Raw genomic sequence first — 20094 nt, forward strand, 5'->3', positions numbered from 1 at the left:
TTAGTCCAGCTCAAGTCTATTGAGAAAGATTTGTCTTAACAAGATCCCCAGAGGATTTGTATATACGAAAGGGAGTATGTGGGTTGTGAAGGTTTGAAAAGCCCTATAATAATAAAAATCTAAACCCATGTCTTCATGGACCTTACTTTCTAGTGGGGAATACAAACTATAAAGAGTGTTCATAACCATGGCCAAAGTCTGTTGAGGAATGACTATTACCAGATACTTTCTTAAGTATTGAATAGTATTAAATTTGTGTTCATGTGTTAACTCATTTAGTCCTCATGATGAACTAATTGGATAATACCATTAATGTCATTTTACAGGTAAAAAATGGAGGTATAGCAATTTTATTTTAGCCAAAAATCACATTCAATCAGTCAGTGATAATGCTGGGATTTGAATCGAGGATTGCCAGAGTCACATCCTTGACTATTACATTCTACTGATAATTTCTAAGACTAGGAAGTCAGGCTTCTATATGAGACCACTGGAGGAGCAAGTAACCCAAGCCTTCCAGAAAAATGATGACTAACTAACTAGAGGCAGAAGAATGAGGGGGAATGAGCCAAGGCAGTGGTGTCCATTCAGCAAAACCTGGACCTTCCTTTTGCTCTGCTGACTCAGCCTGACCAGCTCTGCAGCATGTCCCTTAGCTACACAAATGTTATTTCTTTTACAGGTTCTCTTTGATCTGCTTTGCTTACACTATGCTTGCCAGCAGGACTGCCTTTCTCTGGATCTGTCCCTCTGTTTTCTTCTGTCTCCTCAGGGATCCTTGCGCCCACCATTAGGAGAATGATTTAATAATCCATACACATGTTTGATCCTCATCAGTGAGCTTTTATTTTTTTCATTCCTGCAATATTTTATGCCTTTGAATAGGAGAACTCATCCAGTCTGAACAGTTGTCCAACAAGATACATTCCATACTACAATCAATGGAATATATGCTCCATCCTCTCAGGTTGGCATGCTTTCCTTCTAAAATCTGCCTTTACTGGAGTAACCAACAGTATGTTATAAAGGAATAAGCAAGTTTAGTGAAGGCAATCGCAGAAAACGGGGCTTGGAATGAAGGAACAGAAAGACAGAGCTGTTTGCATGGCTAAGGGCATGGCTCAGCCTGACTCAGAGCTCCATCCTTTATGCCATGGCTGTCCCTTTGACATACCCAACTTGCCTGGTTTTAGCAACTGATGTTGATCTTGCCTTAGAAATGAATGATTCCTGAAGGTGTGTGAGAATCACCCTTGAGATAATTCAACTAAAATGGAAAAGCTTCATTGCTCTCAGTTTACCTTATCTACCTAGACCAGGGGACCTCTAAGCCATGCTCTGTCCATCCCCATCTCTCTCTTTCGATCAGTTAAATTTGGTTTAAGGTACTTCAGGACTCCGGAAAAGTCTACAGAACATGTGATATGCTCAACTCCATGTCAGGCACCTAATGAATGCTCAGTGAGTGAGTGAAAGCTAAGATTGTATTCGCTGTCACACAGTTCAATAAAATGGAGTCAACCTTGGTTATTTGTGCTAGTATCTGAAAGAACAAACTGTCTTCAGATAATTTCTCTTTGGATTTGGATTGCAACATATTATTATCAATTCTCAGCCATTGTTGTCGGTTCACATTCTGAATAAAATTTTCATTCCCAGAGCATAGATTGCATCCAATGTATAAAACATAAAACTATCACTTAAGGAAATATGTGCAGCATATATTACCAGTTTATTTTTAATGAATACAGTATAAAAATATTTGTAGTAAGGTAGTGAAATTACAGGTTACTTATAATATACATACTTTATGCTTTTTATTCTGTGTGCTTTATATTTTTTTACTCTCTATTCTAAATTTTACTCTCTATATATTCTTTTTAAACAAAGTACAAGATTTAAAATTATAGAATAAATATCTTTGCCCCAGAGAAGCTTCATGCAGATAAGAAAGAAATGTTTATGAATAATCTCACAGTAAGAGAACCTTTATCTCAAATGAAATTTAGTGATATTGACCTTGTCTCACACCAATATTCTGTTTGAAGCATGCTTCTGTCATAGGTTATAAATTTTTAAGGGAGGATGGGTTGTAAAATTTCCAGTTCTTGCAGATCAACAATGGCTTTTTTCTCACTTGGTGGGAACCTCTTATCCACAGAAAGGATTAGAGAATCACATAATCTTAGAGTTGCAAGTTGTTTGAGATCAGCTTTCTTATGATCAGTTTTATTGTCAGAAATTCATTTTTTAGGGCTTCTCATTCTTTATCTGAAATTGTCCCAGTGCCTAACACAGTGGGTACATAAAAGCCACCAGTAAATACTGCTGAATGAGTCAAGGGATATTTTTCCTTTAATAACATGTGTCTATATGGTACTATTATAATGTTCTCTGAATATATTGAAATCTGCTTTTCCCAAATATAGAGCACAAGTCTGTCTCCTTTTGTTTCTTTCCTGCCCTTTTATGGTGCTTTCTCAAAATATCATACTCACCTCTGAATCACCAGCTGGTGCTTCCTTGTTAGTCAGAATCATGAAGGAAGTGGCAGTTACTCCATTTATTTTATCAGATAATTTATTCAGCAAATGCCCCACAGTGTTCTGGCATTTCTTAATGGCTAAGAGATAAGGCTAAATAGAAAGACTGACATATGGACTGAAGATACATAAGTATGTGTCTGTGTACATATATATGTGTGTGTATGTGTGTATATATATGTGTGTGTATGTGTGTGTGTATATATATATATATATGTATGTATATGTGTAGACATATACAAATCATTGGCATATAGGTGACAATTGAATGTGTATTGTTTTAAAATTTTTATTTTTGTTTTAATATGGCAGGAACACTTAACATGAGATATACCTTTTAACAAAATATTAAGTTAGAGTATAATATTGTTAGCTATAGGCACAATGCTGTACGGCAGACCTCTAGATGTTATTTATTTTGCGTTACTGAAACTTTAGACCCAATGGTTAACAACTTCTCATTGCTCTCTCCTCGCTGTGTCTGGCAAACACTATCCTGTTCTCTGTTTCAATGAGTTTGACTATTTTAGATACATCATTTAAGCAGAAATGTGCATCAAATTTGTTACAATTAGAAAAAAAGAAGATACCTTAGAAAACACACTTGAAAAATTAAAATATCAGAAATATGCATTTTCTGTAACACTTGTTTTTAACTATGGAGATAAGAATTAAGAGGAACATGCCACCTTTTCTGATTTTCTACTTTAAATAAGCATTGGTATGTATGTACCTATGCAACAATCCTACATGATCTGCACATGTACCCCGGAACCTAAAGTACAATTAAAAAATATAAAAAACAAACAAACAAACAAAACAAGCAATGCAGTCTTGTTAGATGGGTTTTTTTAAACTTTAAAAATTTCTGAATGTTTTTTATCTATGTTATTGTAGGTCCCTCCAGGACAAAATCTTGTGATTTATTGTAATTTGTACAATTTTCAATATATTATCATACTAGAGAAGGTGCTCAGCAACGATTGCTGGTTTGATAAATGGGTAAATTCCATGTGGTATATCAAGATCCCTAGCAAATCTGGGACACCATTCCTAAACAATTTGTCTTTACCTGTATCTTATGTCTGTATGAGATGTATGGGTGAACAGATATTTTTCTTACATATTTTTAAAATCAAAACTATAAAAGTGAGTTATTTACCTAAATGCCTTCCAGTGGCTCCAACTCCAAGGTGATATCATGGAAGTGTTTGAATATTATTACTGAAGATAAATAAAAACATTACAAGGATCTTATGTAGTTGAAGAATCTTAGCAGTATATAATTTAGTCTAGTATTAGTGGGTGGGAAATTCAAAGATGAAAACATCATTATTGTAAAAGCCCAAATATTCAATAAACAAAGGACACTTAGAAAAGATGGATCCAAGGTTCTAAGTGAAATAGAGCATTGGAAACAATAAATGGATCCTCAAAAAATAAGCTAGTTTAAATAACAGAAGAAAGTGTATTTATCTTAGATGAACAGATATTTATACATTTGCCAAAACATGTAAACAAACAAATTTCTTCAGGCATATTTTGGCGTGTGATATCATTTAGTTTTGTCTGTAGCTGATGGCACTGATTAGTGCCCTTTTGTCTCCCAGATGTAGAGAAATTGTTGTAATATTTTCACCTTCATATAAAGAGAGTAGCACTTAGCATTATTAAATATTTTAAAAATAAAGGATAAACATATATCGAAATGAAATGGGTTTGAACTAGGCCTCTCAAAGGAACTGTGCTATTTAGAATTGTTTCATCTCTTTTCACACTTTTATTATTAATAATATCTTCTGTACACATTTTTCTAAACTCCTTCAAATATTTTCAAAGTACAAAATTTCTAGCTCCAAAGTCTTTTGAGAGTTACTATTATATTCATTTTATATCAGCCAACCTGTAGCTGCTGGAAATGGAGAAAATAAACATCAATCATTTCAGAATGTCATGGAATAGGACTGGGTGCCAAGTGGCTGAAGTCCCTGCCACTGCTGCAGGATGTGACACCACCTTATTCAGGCTCTTTCGAAAGTAACAAAGAAGCCCCACACAAAGGTTTAATTTTAAATTAGGCATAGGGATATGTCTGGGTAGAGAGATTCATCTTTGAAACCAATCCTTTAATCTTCTAATTCAACCAGTGCTTGCTGAATGTTACACTTACTCATGAGTTTCTACCATGATAACTTCCTGTTTGGTGCAGTGAGAGAAGGTAAATGACAAATATAAATTTCATCTACTTAACAAATATGAACAAATAATTAAGAATGTAGTACAGAGATGAACCATACAAGATGTTTCATATGTATTTTAAAATAAGATCAAGTGCATTGAAATCTAAATACTCAAAGAATAGTCTTGCCCCTCTCTAAGGAGAGGGCAGTGTAGAAACTTGCCCTAAAAAGTAGGTTATTGTCTAATGAGTGATGCTGTATGTTCACCAGTATTTTTGCCCATGTTACTGTAACAAAACCATCAAATGGTTAGATAAAGAAAAAAATAGGGACACTAATTTCCTCCCAGTGATAAATAAACACTACTATAAAGAAGAAGCTATAGAAAGAGGAAGAAGAAGGAGAGGAAGAAGAGGAGGAGGAAGAGAAAGAGGAGGAGAAAGGAGGAGAAGGAAGACAAAGAAGAAAGGAAGCTGCTTCTTTGTTAGCATTAACTACATTTTACAACCACTTCTCTCTGACTCTTCTTCCTCATCTGTCAAGGGTTTATTTCATTCTTCTCCAAATTCAGTAAATACTCATTGCCCACTGTGGGTTAATCAGCATTTCTGAAGTATGCTTTGAGGACCCTGCAGTCTTCTTTCAGATATTCTGTAAGGTCCTCTGCTCCTAAAATATTTGTCTATGTGAGAACATATTTTCTTCGTGTACTTCAGATAAAACAACATGTACCAGATTGAATGTAAAAGCAAATCTGAGAGTCCAACTGTCTTCTATTAAGCCTGGCATAAAAGAAATTTATAAAAAGTATAAAGCAACGCCACTCTTTCCACCAAAACAGTTTTTGTTTTGGAAAATGCTTATGTTTCATAAAAAATAGGTTAACACAAAAATTATTAAGAAATGATAAGATCAAGTATACGTTGCAGACTCAAGCACACATTTATTTTAAAAATTTGCAGGTTCTCTATTTTCTTCTATAGATAAATCTGGGTGAGGAATATTCTTAAATGTACATGCTGTAAATGTTCAATCTGGAAATATTGAAATCCAAATTGGACAATAAATATGTGGTAAAGATGGCTTAGAGTCAATTCTAGAGAAAAATTTTACTGGAATTCAGCATCAACACCAGCAGAGCATAGAACCCAATATAGTTGCATAGGCTTACTCTGAGCCATTATGGTACAATGACACCTGATATGATAACATAATTCTTGTGTCTATCAGGAAGGTCTTCAGAGTTAGCATAAGAGCCCTGAAGCAGGCAAAAGTCCAGGGTTCCTGGACCATTTTATCAAAGAGAGCTAAGAATAGCTGTGAACCTTGGAGAATAAGTATGAGTAGTTTTACAGAGTTCTATTCTTGTCATCTGAGATCAATAGGATTGGAAGATGTCTTGAAATAAGGGTTTTCTCTTATCTATGTGCCTGAGGCAAACTCAGAGCACCAAGGAATGGTTGGTGGCTGTTATGGTTTTGCTCTGTCCCAACCAAAGTCTTACCTTGAATTATAATAATACTCATGTGTGTGTCAAGAGTGGGTCCAGGTGGAAATAATTGAATCACGGTGGCAGTTTTTCCCATACTGTTCTCATGGTAATGAATAAGGCTCATGAGATCTGATGGATTTATAAATGGGAGTTCCCCTGCACAAGCTCTCTTTGCCTGCTGCCATGTAAGATGTGACTTTGCTCCTCACTTGCCTTCCACCATAATTGTGAGGCCTCTCCAGCCATGTGGAACTGTGGGTCAATTAAACCTCTCTCTTTTGTAAATTACCCAGTCTCAGATATGTCTTTTTTAGGGTTAGAATAGACTAATAGAATAGAATAGACTAATACAGTGGCCAATACATTTGTGCATACCTCCAGCAGTAATATCTCAAGTGTACATTGATAATCAAGAAGCTCAACCATATAATGATCTAAAATAAGTGCCACTAATCTCAAAGCCTGAATTTTATGAATAATGGCTCTTTTGTCCCATGACCCTCTTCTAAATAAAACAACCCAAGTATCATCTGTCCAAAATTTGTTTGAAATTTTCTTGATTTCTCATTTGGCAGTAGTAGTCAAATCATTTCAAGGGTATTCACTTGTCTTTCCTGAGAGTGCTGCTATCAGTGTTCTTGCCTACAAAGAACTTCTCTGATTTCCTGACAATTATAAAGAATAAGAAAGTAAAATTGCCTTCTACCTGCTGCATCCATATTTCCATTTGGTGTAGGTCTTAAGGTGACCTCAGGCTTTCTCAAGCTATGTTACATAAGAGGAAGTCTTTATCCTCAGACTGATGTCCATCTTCTTGATACCATCAACTGCTGTTTCTTCTATCTGAAACATTCTCTCACTTCCTCAGTTGGTAAATTCCTATATATCTTCTAATTCTCCACACAGACAAAATCCTACTTTTGATCTTCTCTAGAAAAGGCAATTTACTCCTGCTGTTTCTTCTAGATGAAGCCCCTGTCATGGCAGTATTGTATTTTATTATGACTGATAATTTAATCGATTTATTTCCCTTGTAGCCGTTAAGCTCCTGAAGGTAAATACGTGTCTATGTTACCAATCCAGGGGCCCCTTGTGCTTAGTCTTTAATGCTTAGTAGATACTCAACCAATATTTATTCAGCAAATTATTGCATGGTTAGATGGATGGATGAACATTTGCTGACCCAAGCTACATTCACTCAGCAAAGATATGAACAAGGAAGAAAGTAATGCCTTGATTTGTGACCCGAATTTTACAATGTATGCTAATGAGATTGCCATTAGTATACAATGTTTACTAACTCTTTGACTTTCTGGATACTGGAAACTTTTGGACACTTGCCCTTATTTGTCTTGGCTATTTATCTTGGACTCAACATTCTGTGTCTACCAGATCCTGTTGGTCAGTGGAAATCTTTATTATGATCACTCTTAGATTTTTCTAGTCCTATTGCCCTATATATCTTAATGGGATAATATAGGCGTTTAAAAGTAAAACCTAAGAAATATTCTCAAAATATAAACTCTATGCTCTTCTGTTTTCACAAATTAAAACATCTCTGGCCTTAACTTTTCTGTAGGTTTTATTCAGCATATTTTTTATCAATTACCTGTAAGGTACTTGTCACAATATTAAGAATACATGGTCCCGACCCCAATGAGACTTATGTAATGCCCAAGAAATAGCAAACTTAGGCAATATAAATGCATATTATATTGCATTTATTATTTATGCATTATATAAATTCATATATATAAATTATATATATTAATTTATATTGAACTATATTGTTTCTAGAGGTTTAAAAAATCTTATTTCTAAACTTGTGTATAATGAAATTCTGAAACTACTTGACTTAACATGTACAAAGTTAAACAGTAGGGACAAATCCTTTTCCATGTAGGTAAGAAATATGTAAATGTTTTTAATGTAATGTGCAGAAGTCTCAATTCTATGCCATAAAACAACCTAAGTAAAACCAGAGATTAATATTATTTAAACTAACCCTGGAGTGATATGCTGTTTCCTATCCTCTTTTTTTTTTTTTTTTTCTTGGAGTCTCTCAAACATTTGAAGCTTTTCTAGTACAGATTTGGGTGAGGCATCTTTCTCCTTAAGTATAAACTTTAACTTAATCCAGCCATCTAACTGTCTTTATCCTTTTATCTGTCAGTGACACATTCCATAAAAGTTTTTGGGAGCAAATATGTTTTAGGTATTAAAAACATAGATTTATTTATTTATTCATAAATATTTTATGTACCTTCTATGTTTTTGGCGTTGCAGTCAACACTAGACATATAGTAATAAGCCAGAAACAATCTTATGGAATGGATAGAAAAAAATCTAAGCAGTTATCCTTGCAATTGAAAAACTCACTTTCCCTGAGAAAACAAATCCGTAAATGAATCTTAGAATATGTTTTAGCTATCAGTATTAGAACAAACTTCAGTGGCAGTGTGAAATCAGGTTGAGCTATCTTTACCTAGGAACTCCAGGGAATATGAGATGGCTAGGGGTGAGGCTATAAATTCAAAAGTTTGGAGACCAGGGTTAGAAAATATTTTAATTGGTAAACTACTTAGAAGATAAAAGTAAAATTCTTTGTTGGTGCAAATGAAGTGCTTCAGAATTCTCTCAACTTTGATTTCCAGTATCTTCTTTCATACTTCACTTTCCTGGTTATACCTAACAAATTATACAAATTATTTTAAATTATGATGATTAATATTTTAATAATATGAAATCTAGTATTTAATTAAAATTTGCCATGGTTTAGAAACTGTTATGAGCTCTTGGCATGTATTAACATAGTACACTCATTCTAGGATGGGAATTAAATTTAATTTCCATTTGACATATGTACAAGTTGAGTAGAATGGGGGTTATGTTACATGTTTAGGGTTAGATAATTAGTAAGTATTGAATACAGAACTTGCATATAGAAAATTGATTTCTAAAGCTCATACCAGCATACTTTCCATTGAGAACTAATCATTTTCAGTGTTGATGTTTTAAATAATTGGACTTTCATCTTCAATTAGAAGAGAGGTAACAAGTAATTTACTACTAACAGTAAATTCTGAAGTTTGTTTATAATTTTTTATTATAGTAAAATTTAATATTGTCCCTCTAATATTATCCACATTCTGATTAGCTTTCTTGAATCATCTTTAGAGGCAGAGTTCTACCTACCAAATGCTACAGGGACATATATGTGAACATTATTCATTCTAGGTATCTCATTAGAAATGTAATTAGCTTCTAATGCTCAAAGTGCTACTGAAACTCATGGAAATTATTGAATTCAAAAGTGAAATTTAAAAAATATGTACATTGGATGTACATCTGTACATCCCATACCCTTATATATCCCTTATATATGGTATAATGTATTAGTCAGGGTTCTATAGAGAGACAGAACTAATAGGAGATATATATACATTTATATATACACACACACACACACACATGTACTTGAATATATATATCTTATTATATATATAGTAATAATATATATAAATATATATTATTAATAAATATGAATATTTATTAATATGAGTAGAACGGGAGTTAAGTATTAACTTACACAATCACAAGGTCCCACAATAGGCTGCAGGCAAGCTTGAGGAACAAGGAGAGCCAGTGTGAGTCTCAAAACTGAAGAATTTGGAGTCTGATATTTAAGATCAGGAAGCATCCAGCAGGGGAGGAAGATATAGGCTGGGAGCCTAGGCCAGTCTTGCCTTTTTACGTTTTTCTGCCTGCTTTATATTCACTGGCAGCTGATAGATTGTGCATCCGTTCCCATACCTGTTCTCCAGATTTCTGTTTATATAAATTAGAGAACTCAAGCAGTTCTTTTCAAGTGTAGCACACCTCCTCATGGGTCATACTCTCAACTTCACCTTTCGGGGTCCACTGGGACTTTAGTTATATGTCTAGAAGCAAACATGGGTGTTAGGGATGGCTCCTGCGGAGAATCAACATGATTTTGCCTGGCAACTGCCTCAGAGAAGGCCATCATTGTTGCCTCAGGCAGCACAGGGTTTATCTCCTCAAACAAGGTGAAAATGCTGATGGCAGCATGGGTCAGGGAGGGGATATTGTCATTACTGAGGATGGGGAAACTGTTTCTTCTGGCAAAAAAGGTTCATCAGAGTTTACAAACTCAGTGCCCCCCACTTCATCAGGGTCCTACCACACATCCCTATTCCAAATTGCAGGGTCTCATTCTCTTCCAGTCAATGCCCTCACTTTAACAGGAGACACCTGGCGAGGCTGTGCATGCACCTTTTGTTGCAGGTCAGCCACTTGCATGATTAGAGCATATATTTGTTTTTCCACAATTTCAGCTTTTTCTCTACAGGAGATAAGACTCTCACTCAGGACAATCTTAGCAGATTTAAGGCACAGTATCTGCTTCTGAAGCTGTAAGACAGAATCCCTGAGTTCAACATTTTCTTTCATCACTTTGTCCACTGAACTTAGGAGCAACCAACCAGTTTCATTATGTTCCTTGGTTCTCTAAACCCTAGGGTCACTAAACTCCTTCCTTCTCATGAGCAGTAAATCAAGACTGTCAAATGCACTTATTTTGCGTAACTCTCTCAACAGTTCATACCAGGGATTATCAGTATTCTCCATACTATTAAAAGTAGAGTCCTTAGCATTTGGGAGTCTTATATTAAGCAACCAACTCCAGAAAGCCCAAAACCAATGAAACAACTCCATCATTAATATTTTGCTCCTCTAGAACCACTCCTGGTACCAAAATCTGTATTGATCAAGGTTCCCTAGTGGGACAGAAGTAATAGGATATATATAGTTCTCATTTGTCTATTTGTATTTATGTATCATTGCTCCAATACCATGCTATCTGTTGCAGAAAGATTTTGTTGTTTCTCTTCAAGATTTTCCTATTTTGGATTCTTGTCTTTTCCATATAAAAGTGAGAATTAGGTTTTAAATTTCTTTTTTCTTTTAATTGCATTTTAGGTTTTGGGGTACATGTGAAAAACATGCAAGATTGTTGCATAGGTACACACATGGCATTGTGCTTTGCTGCCTTCCTCCCCTTCACCTATATCTGGCATTTCTCCCCATGCTATCTCTCCCCAACTCCCCACCCCCCACTGTCCCTCCCCCATTTCCCCCCAACAGACCCGAGTGTGTAGTGCTCCCCTCCCTGTGTCCATGTGTTCTTACTGTTCAACACCCGCCTATGAGTGAGAACATGCGGTGTTTGATTTTCTGCTCTTGTGTCAGTTTGCTGAGAATGATGGTTTCCAGGTTCATCCATGTCCCTACAAAGGACACAAACTCATCATTTTTGATGGGTGCATAATATTCCACGGTGTATATGTGCCACATTTTCCCTGTCCAGTCTATCATCAATGGGCATTTTGGTTGGTTCCAGGTCTTTGCTATTGTAAACAGTGCTGCAATGAACATTTGTGTGCGTGTGTCCTTATAGTAGAACGATTTATAATCCTTTGGATATATACCCAGTAATGGGATTGCTGGGTCAAATGGAATTTCTATTTCTAGGTCCTTAAGGAATTGCCACACTGTTTTCCACAATGGTTGAACTAATTTACACTCCCACCAACAGTGTAAAAGTGTTCCTATTTCTCCACATCCTCTCCAGCATCTGTTGTCTCCAGATTTTTTAATGATCGCCATTCCAACTGGTGTGAGATGGTATCTCAATGTAGTTTTGATTTGCATTTCTCTAATGACCAGTGATGATGAGCATTTTTTCATGTTTGTTGGCCTCATGTATGTCGTCTTTTGTAAAGTGTCTGTTCATATCCTTCACCCACTTTTGAATGGGCTTGTTTGTTTTTTTCTTGTAAATCTGTTTTAGTTCTTTGTAAATTCTGGATATCAGCCCTTTGTCAGATGGGTAGACTGCCAAAATTTTTTCCCATTCTGTTGGTTACCGATTCACTCTAATGACTGTTTCTTTTGCCGTGCAGAAGCTGTGGAGTTTGATTAGGTCACATTTGTCTCTTTTGGCTTTTGTTGCCAATGCTTTTGATGTTTTGGTCATGAAGTTCTTGCTACGCCTATGTTCTGAATGGTTTTGCCTAGATTTTCTTCTAGGGTTTTTATGGTATTAGGTCTTATGTTTAAGCCTTTAATCCATCTGGAGTTAATTTTAGTGTAAGGTGTCAGGAAGGAATCCAGTTTCTGCTTTCTGCACATGGCTAGCCAGTTTTCCCAACACCATTTATTAAACAGGGAATCCTTTCCCCATTGCTTGTTCTTGTCAGGTTTGTCAAAGATCGGATGGTTGTAGATATGTTGTGTTGCCTCTGAGGCCTCTGTTCTGTTCCATTGGTCTATGTACCAAAATAGGTTTTAAATTTCTACAAAGAAATTCTCTTGGAATTTTGATCCACTTTTGTATTTAATCTATAGATCAATTTGGAAATAAACAATTTGCTGGTAAGGAGTATTCTGCTTCATAAACATAGCAACCAGTATTTTAGTTCTTTAATTTCTTTTAATAATACTTTGAAGTTTTCTGTATGGAGGTGTTCATTTCTTTATATTAGATTTATTATGAGTAATTAGATGCTTGATGCCATTGTGTGTAGTATCATTTTTAAAGATTTCGTATTTTTAGAAATACAATTGATATTTGTAAAATAATCTTGATTCCAACAAAATATTGCAAATTATTATTATTTCTAGTAGTTTATGGATTCATTTGAATTTTACATATACAATTGTATCTATGAATAATGAGAAATGTTTATCTTCATTTCCAGTCTCTGTATATGTGAATTAGCGTATATATGTATATATATATGTATATTTCACATATAGAAATCTCCAATTCCCTATTACTATATTTTAAATATTATACATTATTAAGTTGAGGAAGTCTCCTTGTATTCCTGGTTTGCTGAGAGTTTTTATCATCAGTGGAGGTTGAATTTTGTCAAATATTTTATTCTGCATATATTGAAATGTTCAGCTTCCTTTTGTCCTCAGATCTTTAATGGCTTTAAAGAAAATAGTGAATGATATTTTAAATTGATTTCTTAATGGTTTGGTGGGTATGAATGTCTTTTATATCTTTCTGTTATTATTAATTATGATTAGCACTTCTTAATCAGAAGTTGAACTTTTTTTGAGTTCTTAGTTTCCAGTTATATTTTCTGTGTTACTTTTTTTTTTTTTTAACTGTACATGTTAAAAAAAAAGGCTCTGGGGTACATGTGCAGATTATGCAGGATTGTTGCATAGGTACATACATGGCAAGGTGGTTTGCTGCCTCCATCCCCCCATCACCTATATCTGGCATTTCTCCCCATGTTATCCCTCTTCAAACTCCCCACCCCCTGCTGTCCCTCCCCTAGGACCCTCCTAACAGACTGAAGTGTGTGATGCTTCCCTCCTTGTGTCCATGTGTTCTCATTGTTCAACGCCCACCTATGAATGAGAATATGTGGTGTTTGGTTTTCTGTTCTTGTGTCAGTTTGCTGAGAATGATGGTTTCCAGATTCATCCATGTCCCTACAAAGGACACGAACTCATCCTTTTTTATGGCTGCATAGTATTCCATGGTGTATATGTGCCACATTTTCTTTGTCAAGTCTATCATTGATGGGCATTTGGGTTGGTTCCAGGTCTTTGCTATTGTAAACAGTGCCACAATGAATATACGTGTGCATGTCTCTTTATAATAGAATGATTTATAATCCTTTGGGAGGGGTTCTTGTAGTTTCCAGTTCATTGCCAAAACTCTTTGCAGCTTGTCATTTTATTTATTAAATGTATTAATCACAGTTATTTGAAAGTAATTAGACAACTCCAATATCTGGATCTCTTCCGACTCTTCTACTGTCTGGTTTTTCACTTGCACTTGGTCAGTTGTGTTTGTTTACATGTTTGGTGTGGCAATTATTGAGCTACAATTTCTCAGTGTCAATCCCATAATTCTATGCTTTTTCCCTGGGGGTGAGAATCTGCAAAATTATTTCTAATTTGTCATTGGCTTCCTGTTAGTATCTGCCAGTAAAGAACACATGAGGGAGACTGGAAGGCCGGAGAAGGCAGAGGGATGTTCTCTCTGTTTTCTCCGTGTTCCTATTACTTAGTATTATCTTAAAATTTTTTTCACTCCAGAGCAGGTGTTCATGTAAGTAGCAGCAACTGATTCCAGTTTTCAGTTTTTCAGGGAGACACAGACCCATCCTTACTAAGGCTGCTCATCATTACTTCCTGGAGAACTCTGGGTTTCAGCCCCGCAAGAGTACTCTTTCAAGCTTGGAGATAACCAGCAGCTAAGTAGTAAATGCCTCTTAATGTCTCAGTGCTTATCTTTAAGGGTCCTCTCTTCCAATCTCTGCTTTAGTATTTCCAACCTCTTTCCTTTGCTCCACCAGTTAGTAAGTAAAGAAATTGCTTCTGCATTTGCTAACTTTGTGATACTCCAGTGTTCTTCTTCTTTTTTTTTTTTACCCTTTCTTCAATTTTCTTTTCCTTCCTTTTTGCTTTTTTCTTTTCTTCTTTTTGCTTATTTTTTGAGACTGAGTCTCATTCTGTCACTGAGGCTGGAGTGCAGTGGCATGATCTCTGCTCTCTGCAACCTCAGCCTCCCAAGTTCAAGCAATTCTCCTGCCTCAGCCTTCTAAGTATCTGAAACTACAGGCACCCACTACCACGCCTGGCTAATTTTTGTATTTTGAGTAGATATAGGGTTTCCCCATGTTAGCAAGGCTGGTCTTGAACTCCTGGCCTCAAGTGATCCACCCCCTCGGCCTCCCAAAGTGCTGGGATTACAGGCGTGAGTCATGTACCTGGCCCTTTTTTCAATTTTCATTGAAATATTATTTATATTAAATTATTTCTGCTGAAATACATTGCTTGGTTTCTGTTTCCTAACTGGACCCTGACTGATACACTTTGTTACTTTATTAATGAATGCTAGACATTCTGCATTGCATAGTTTAGAGAAAGAAGTACAAGCAGGACTTTGGCAAGGGGTAGTACTTTAATCCCATCATGATTTGAGCTATTTCAAAGCTAAATTTGAGTCCATGTAGAACCTAATCTATATCTGGTTAATATTTATCTTTACAATGCAATCCTTCTGGGCCCCAATTAAATCTCATTTGTAAGCAAAGACTCCTCCTTTTTGACAGCTCCTGAACTCTATTTTCACCCCCAGACCTGTGAGAATGCCAATATTCTCAGCTTTTACTTTATGCTTAGATTTGTAGCCTCTCAGCTGTTGTTTTATAATCAGCAACTGCCTCAAAGAGAAAGGCAGTGCCAACTGTTAGGCTCATCATTTTGGGCTTCCCTGCTTTCTGGAATGTCGGCCCTAAAAATTCTGACTTCCTTTTTAGCTCTCCTATGACTTCAGAAAGACTTAGAAAATTTTGTCCAAGTTGTTCAGTTTTTCTCAGTGGGAAGTTTAGACAAGCTGACAACCCCATCCCCTTTCCAATGCCAAAGATAAATTTAACAAGTCCTACTTTTTTTTTTTTTTTTAACTGTTCCCTCCCTCTTCCTTTAATGACATTATTTCCTAACAATGCTATAAGGTGAAATTAGAAGACTCATCCCCAGACTCCATCATAACTTCCTGCTCTATCATTTTCAATTTTCTTCTCTTTAGAGAATGTGAATGAAAACTTCCATCTAGATATCAAATATTCTTAGTTGGACTGCTAGAAAGCAAGTTGATTAAGAATGAAAGCTGCTGCTACTCTTGAATCAAGGGAGATATCAAGCAGTGATATCAGAGGCAAAAGTCTTTGTTTTTACATGGAGTGTCATAAATTACAGATTTGCAGGGATTTATCATCATCACCATAACTTCTAATTATAAATTCAAACATGACATGGAGATGTAAGTCGGCATTATCCATGTAATGTAACAAATGAGGTAGCATTTTAAAATGATGTTGGAAGAAAAGTTTTAAATTATACAGGACCAAATATGAAACATATTTTGGGTAAAGTGCAGAAAATGTACTATATCATGAAATCTCAAAAATACATTTTAAAATTATAGAACGGAATAATCACTTATTTTTTCTGTTAGTTAGTTTGTTTTGATAGGGAGTCTCACTCTGTTGCCCAGGCTTTAGTGCAGTGGCGTGATCTCCACTCACTGCAACCTCCCGGGTTCAAGTCACTCTCCTACTTCAGCATCCCAAGTAGCTGGGATTGCAGGCACATGCCACCAAGCCCAGCTAATTTTTGTATTATTAGTAGAGACAGGGTTTCATCATAATGGTCAGGCTCAAACTCCTGACCTCATAATCTGCCTGGCTCGGTCTCCCAAAGTGTTGATATTACAGGCCTGAGCCACCACACCTAGCCTAATTGCTTCTTAATAAGAAACATGGTACAAATTTGTCTTTTCTTTTTCTCTCTTTTGAGACATGGTCTAGAGTCTCAACCTCCTGGGCCCAGGTAATTTCTCCACCAGCCTCCCGAGTAGCTAGGACTACAGATATGTGCCACTATGACTGGCTAATTTATTTATTATTATTATTTGTTTTTGTAGAGATGGGGTCTCACTATATTGCCTGTTTGGTTTTGAACTTCAGGGCTGAAGCAACCCTCCTGCCTTAGTCTCCCAAAGTTCTGGAATTATAGGCCTGAGCCACTGCACCTGGAAAAAAACATTATTTTTTCATTGTCCTACTTTTCTATAGGTTACCAATATCTGTAATAAGCATGTACAACTGTGATAATCAGAATATGACTCTGAAAGAGAGTAAGAGATCAGTCTGCATTCTATAACATTATATTCTATACGTTAAATGTACAAAATATTTTTTAATTAAAAAGAACAAAAGAGAGTAATACAACTAGTTTCTTTTCATATTGTTAACTCACCATCTATTTAGCCTATTCAATTGGAATCAGCCTGACTAACAATGTTAATATCCTCTCTATACCTGTTTGTACACCTTACAGCTGTCTTCATCACAACTTCTTCTCAGGGATCTCTGAGAATGCACATACTCATTCGCATTAATTCTCCTGAAAGTCCCCCTAAAACAGTCACATCAAGCTAACTGTAAAGGTGATGTTTGTTGGCATAAGTAGAGAGCTCATAATTCTTTGGGGTGAGGGTGTAGAACGTTGCGGCCATTCTGGAGAGCAACATGGTGGTACTCAGTCACGGTAAGTGTGCACATATCGTATGACACAGCTGTCCAAGCTTTACACAGGTTCACAAGGACACATCAATCAGTATGTGCAGAGTTGGAGGCAATCCACTATTAAAAGAAAGAATAACCGTAATGTGGTAAATACAAACTACAAAATGTCCTGTCACAAGTAGAAGTAAAGATAATATACACGCGTACACACAGTCCTGCACACACAATAAAAATGAATTATCTTAAAAACAATGCTGAAAATACAAAACTGAGAAACAGAATTCTATATTATATGTAAATGTTTTAAAACTTTATATAAAATAATTATAAATGTATAGATATAAAATAATTTTAAAATAATTAATATTAAACATTTACAAATATTTCCACAATACATGTATTTTCCAAAGATATGTAAATATTCACAGATATATTTTAAACTCATTAAAGTAGTGGCCTGTTGGCGGGAGAAGAATGAATCTGGAATGAAGAAACATGAGAGTAATTAATAAGAAAATCATAGAGGAACTGATGATGATTTTGTCTTGAACCAAAGAATATGAGTTAACTCTACATTGTTTAAAAAGAGAAATAAAATAAAAATTCTTTTAAATTAACAAACCAAAAACAACAAAAATATTGGGAAGATTTGGCTGTATCACAATTCTCAGTAGGCTGAAGGCAAGTTGTTTTTTGTGTGTGTGACTTTCTCAGAGCATTTTATATTTTGTTCCAGAGTTTGGTTCTCTTAATTAAAATATGTTCCTTCTATTTTGAGTATGTTAGGTGAAGATAGTGTGACTTATTTTCAAAATATAGTTTTGTTTTTTTAAGCACCAGTTTCCTCTAAATTATAATAAGCAATAGCTTCTCTTTCAAATTAACCTTGAATATTATTTTTAAAACGTTCTTTTTCCAAGCAGCAATGCAAGTCACTGAACACGATGTTCAATTGTAAGTAATTATATTTATTCAGAAGGAAGTTGTGTGAAAATTTTCATTTGGCTTCTAGCTTGAATGACACATCTAGCACACAGCAACTACTGGTTGAGGCCAGACCCCCTTCTTTTGTATTTATAAAGCAGTAGCCAAATCTGCCCCAGTGTCTCTGATTATCACTGCAGTATCAGGACCACAGCCCATAGTTATTTTGTGCAGTTTGCTTATTGTCCAAATGTGCAAAGCTAAGAGGATAATGAGGACTGAAATATAGCCTGAACTCTGTAAACCTAGCCATGTATGCATGGGCTGTCTTCTTCCAGAGCGGAACTACTGCTTGTTAATTCATTAATAGAGGCCATATGGATTAGCAGCACCTTTATTAGTGCCTCACCTCACCCCCATTTCTTTGTATTCCCTGTTCCTTCCCATTTCCTTTTAGTCTACACCTGCTACCAGACTGGGAAGAGGAGAGGAGAATCTATAGCTCCTTTCCTCCTTCCCACGGAGGGTGTAGGTACTTCCCTTCATCCAAAGGCATGTGAGTGGGGGCTCTAAACTCTACAAATGAGTGGAACTTTGGGTGTCTACAAAAAGGACATGCTGACATCTCACCCCCTTTCTGCTAGGTTACTCAGCTATGGAATCTGCAGTCATAGACTGGAGAGAGAATGAATCTTAATTTCTTGGTAGAGCCCGGCATTTATTTACTGGAGTTTGCGGGGAGTTTCCAAAGAGACAAAAGACTGCTTGTCACTCTGGATAAATTTGGAGACAGAATTTCCCAGATCAACAGAGCAATTTGGAGTTATTGGATTGTACACTCAGGAGGAAGAAGACTGGAACTCATACCCAACCTAGTTGGCAAATCTTTAAATTAAGGTGAATTGCTTCTGAAAAATCAAAGCCCAGCTCTAAAACTAAGGTAGAGTAAATCCAAACCAAAGTCAAACCAGAGAGGTGCCATACAATAATGTGGTGGCAAGGACAATAGTCATTCCTTAAAAGAAAACCTGGTTGATGTTAACAAATGGATGTGTGAGGAAATGAATGCTGGATAGAATGCCTGAATTCTGCCCGTGGAAGATACATTACAGCATCTCAGCAGGCCTCTGTGCCTTCAAGTTGGGTGAAAACCTCTTGAATAGAACAAGAAGAAGGAATGTGATGTTGCCCACTGTGCTTCTGAGAGAGATGGAAACCCTACAGAGAGAGAGAGAGAGAGAGAGAGAGATGGAAAGAAAGAGAAAGAGACAGAGAGAGAGAGAGAGAACGACAGAGAGAGAAGTGGGTTTGTGGAAATCTCAGTGTTGAAAGGAGACAGGTTTGCTTTTCTTTGTGTGTTTAGCAATAGAGGGAGCCAGAGTGGAACTTAATTCCTACCTCAAGAAAACTATTCACATACTTGCAGAAATTACCACATTGGAAAATAACTTCAGCAACAAATAGAATTAACCTGAGTCAGAGTAAGACAGGATACTTCCCCCATCAATACCCTTCCTTCTTTTCTACCCCCTCCTCTCCACTGCTTACACAGATGGCTAGACGTAGAAGTGGGAGGAGAGAGGAGAGATTCCAGAAACAAACATTTCTCTAAGCTGTTGGAGTGTGAGAATCTAAAATCGAACCCCATATCCCATTCACACTCCAAGTTCTCTAAAGTGACGCCTTTTCCTGGGGTGGGTGATACGAGACTGAAGTCTTATGTCGTTCTGGGCTCAGTGACTTTTCTAATAACCTAAAATCAGGGAATCTACCTATGATATTGTTAAGGAATCCAAAAACAGGTTTGACAGAAT

The sequence above is a fragment of the Sapajus apella genome, unplaced genomic scaffold, assembly GCF_009761245.1.
Source record: "Sapajus apella isolate SASKATOON/1434 unplaced genomic scaffold, GSC_monkey_1.0 scaffold13, whole genome shotgun sequence".
Lineage (NCBI taxonomy): Eukaryota > Metazoa > Chordata > Mammalia > Primates > Cebidae > Sapajus > Sapajus apella.